Source organism: Lucilia cuprina, chromosome 4 (assembly GCF_022045245.1).
Source record: "Lucilia cuprina isolate Lc7/37 chromosome 4, ASM2204524v1, whole genome shotgun sequence".
Lineage (NCBI taxonomy): Eukaryota > Metazoa > Arthropoda > Insecta > Diptera > Calliphoridae > Lucilia > Lucilia cuprina.
Window position 1 is genome coordinate 65337512 of NC_060952.1, and position 2500 is coordinate 65340011.

The 2500-nt window shown below is 30.6% G+C and overlaps 1 protein-coding gene across 1 annotated transcript in view; it reads right to left on the reverse strand.

Moving 5' to 3' along the window:
• LOC124419811 overlaps positions 1-2500 on the reverse strand; it is a 5538-nt gene that overhangs the window by 497 nt on the left and 2541 nt on the right. The gene's annotated exons all lie outside the window — the stretch shown is intronic.

Here is a 2500-nt window from a genome sequence, read left to right on the forward strand (position 1 = left end):
CTGAAGTGGTTTTCAAAGAAAAATTTTTATTCTCTTCACACAGAAGAGCTCTGAGAGAATAAAACAAACTTGTGAGAACTTAACGCACTCACTAAACATCAAATTTTCTTCGCAAAATTGCGAGGATATTACCACTTATTAGTTTTTCTTATCACTTGAACTTAATGTTTATTATTTTTTTCAACACTTTTCATTTATTTAAAACCCCGAAAATAATTTATATTTATTTTTATTTATTTATTTATTTATTTCCAAAAATATGCCGCAAGCCTTTTTTAAGGCCCAATTAGCAATACTACAATTTTTGTTATATATTGTAAACTTCAATTCAGTATAAAAAAAATGTATAACAATAAGTAAATGTATAACAATAAGTAAATAATATAAAGAAAAAAATATATATGTATGTAATACACGATTTTCATCACAAACCAACCGTTACTTATATAATAAAATAGTTGTAATTGTTATTGTTTGGGTTTCTCCAATAAAGTGACAAGAGTATTGAGTAACCATGTAGAACTACCCTGTACTTACATAGTTGCATTTCGACAAAAAATCAAAAATATATCGCGAAAGAACATTTAAATGCATTTAACTCTATAATTACAGTGTTGCTTTTTTTAAAAAAATCAATCAAACATTTATCGACAGGATATATTTATGTAGCAGAAATTTTATACAGAGATGCAATTAAATTGTATACAAATGTTCAACAATTTGCCAGAAAAATATTTCTAAAAGATAATGTGGAGTGTGAAAATCTCCGATCTTGGTAAGAAATCCTTGTATTCCATAATCTAGTGACTCTGACTCAAAACGATCGACTCATGATCAGTGATGAGTGTCTAGGACATGTTAAAACATGAGTTCTACTAGATGTACCAAATTCAAATTTACTCATTAAATATGCAGGATTACCTGTTTTAACAGTCCTGTAAAAAAATAAGATTCGTCTTAGGTCAATATATTGTTCAAATTCACATTTTAATATGGTTTTTCGATGTTGCGATACACTTTCCCTTACGTGCAGACCAAAAATGTAACGGACCACCCTGTTAAAGCATTTAACCAACCTATTTAAATTCCTCTCCGATGTACATGAGTATATTTCCATTCCATAGAGAAACAATGGCAAACATGTTGCCATTGCTACTCTATATCTAACTGCGAAAGGTAGGTAATATGAAACAGAATATATTCTTCGTAGGGTACAAGAAACTCTGGATATTATAAGATTAATATGTTTATCAAAGTTCAAATTATCATCAATAATGAGACCCAACGACTTAAAGTGCGTAACAACTTCCAAAGGTTCACCATCAAGCAAAATATTCAATGTTAAATTCGAGTACTTTGAGAAAAACATAACCTTGCATTTCATTTGATTTAGTTCCAGATAATTATTTCTGGACCATTCCATTATTTCCTTAAGATCATTATTTATTCGACACTCTACATATCGTAGATCAGAATTTGGCGAAGAAGCCAGTAACTGAATATCGTCAGCGTATGTGTAGCATGTTAAGAAAGTTAATTTCTGAAAAATATCATTGATATATAAAAGAAAAAATAAGGGACCTAATATAGAACCTTGGGTTACCCCCCTGAAGACTCCAACAATACCTGATCGTTGTTCACCAACTTGTACAAACTGTCTACGATTTGTCAGTAAAGACCAGACCAATTTACAACTATATGAACTGAAACCAAACTGATTTATTAATTTTCCAATTAAAACTTCAATATTAATACAATCAAATGCTTTACGAAAATCCAAAAATATTAATGTAGAAACATCTCCCCTATCAACAGACATTCTTATTGTCTCTGTAATATCTAATAATACACCTGTAGTGCTATGATTTTTTCTAAAACCCGATTGAAAATCAGATATACTCCTGGGTAAGTTCAAATGTTGCAAAATCTGGTCTCTTAATAAAACTTCCAGAATTTTCAAGCATATGGGAAGAATGTTGATAGGTCGATAGTCCGCTAATACTTTTGGATTTCTAATTTTTGGAATCGGAACAATTCTGCTGACTTTCCAACTGCTTGGAATCGTAGAAGAAGTGATGATGGTGTTCATGAGATATGTAAAATGCTCAGATATTAGTGGGAAAATTAATTTTAAAAATTTAAGCTGAATGCCATCAGCTCCAATCGCATTTGATTTTATGCTTAACATCACATCACAAAGTTCGCTTACAGATACATTACGAAAAGAAAATCCTTCAATATAGGGAATGTTTGTTGGGTTGAAATTCAAATTTTCAGTTACTATATGCGGCATTCGAGAATTTTCATTAAATTCATCAAGATTCAAAGAATACTGTATGCTGTTGTCACCAAGTACACCAATTGATTTTAATTTACACCATAGCTGCCTTTGATCGCAACTTGAAAAAAATCTCACACACATCTCTCTTCGAACCTTACGTACAACTGCCTTTAACCTATTTCTACATACACGATAATTCCTATAATTCTCATCAGTATT